The 1,345-nt window shown below is 43.0% G+C and overlaps 1 non-coding gene across 1 annotated transcript; it reads right to left on the minus strand.

The window, feature by feature from the left end:
* Positions 1-483: 483 nt before the first annotated feature.
* Positions 484-556, minus strand: trnar-acg. The gene has a single exon. It is a non-coding gene; the product is annotated as a tRNA-Arg (tRNA).
* Between the last annotated feature and the right edge of the window lie 789 nt (positions 557-1,345).

The following is a 1,345-nucleotide window of genomic DNA, read 5'->3' on the forward strand; positions in this document are numbered from 1 at the left end:
TTGACGTGTACGAAATAATGAGGAGCATGGAATGACAGATTGAAGGAGACATTTGCTCTTGATCGATCACCAGGGTTTGTAGGTTTCAGATAAGATGCAGAAAGCTTTGAATAGACTAGTAGGAAAACTTTATCAGTCAGCGAGTGGCAGACTCTGGAACTCACGCTCTATAAAGATCAATTGGACAGTTAACCCTTCACTCTTCTCTGATTCCACTGGCCAAAGAGTTTCGAAAAATTCTCAAAGCCGAGCATTCCCGCGAGCAACAGTCACTCGATCAGTGGCTTTATAAAATGGAAAGGTGCCCATGAGTATCATGTGCAACTATTCGGCTTCCCTCCTTTGATGACGCTGGAACATTGACTTTCATATTGTCGGGTACAATTCATGAAGGCATTCTCTTTCCTGCAGATAAGGAACTCCAACCGTATTTCGACTTCAGAAAAATCAGTTTTTATGCTTATTAAAAGCCCACGCGGTCGCCGAGCCAGGTAGGACTCGAACCTACAGTCTCCTGATCCGTAGGCAGGCGCGTTATCCATTGCGCCACTGGCCCGATGCACATGGGTGGCCTTAAGAGCCATGATGTTAACACGGACATCATTAATAGCAGTCATGTTCACCAATTGAACAAGCGATAAAGATAATTACCGTCACTGCTTCAGTCCAATCTTCATCACCTTTCAAAGCAGCGAATTTTCCAAAAAAAAACCACATATGTCCTCATGGAGCTTCCATTCACACTCTGACTGCTCAGTCATTCAATGTTATCACTGCTGATCTGATGAATTTCGTATCCACTTCTTCAGCATAACTGATGTGAACGTGAGCCTAATCACCACATCGGATATACCAGTTAATTTTCAGAGGTCTCGATTACAGTAACGATCTTTGCGAGTATGCAGGAAAGTGAATACTGTGAATTGAGCAAAGAGATCCCTTCATGGAAATTAATCCAGTGCAAAGTCAACCATTTCAGGATGGGAAGAAGACGTAAAATATTCCTCTGCTTCTCTCTGCACAGATGCCTCTCTAAGAATTGACTCTTTGCAGAACTCTTTTTTGTAATTTAGACTGTCCCAGTTGCAGATATTCTCTCAACTCACAAACAAGTATCCTGCTGAAAACTACTTCAGTTAAGATTAAAATAGTTGACTATCTTTTCGCCCAGCTGATGTCCCAATGTTCCCTGTTCCATGTCAATACAAGTTCTTGCATGTGAAATTGGAGCTCCCAGCCTGATGTCGCACTGCTTCTTGATGCATGGGAATTGAAGCCACTGTCGTTAAGACGGGAGCTTTTAGCCTCGATATTTCACGCACCTCTGTATCATCAGCGAATGGCA

The sequence above is a fragment of the Chiloscyllium plagiosum genome, unplaced genomic scaffold (genome assembly GCF_004010195.1).
Source record: "Chiloscyllium plagiosum isolate BGI_BamShark_2017 unplaced genomic scaffold, ASM401019v2 scaf_22396, whole genome shotgun sequence".
Classification (NCBI taxonomy): domain Eukaryota; kingdom Metazoa; phylum Chordata; class Chondrichthyes; order Orectolobiformes; family Hemiscylliidae; genus Chiloscyllium; species Chiloscyllium plagiosum.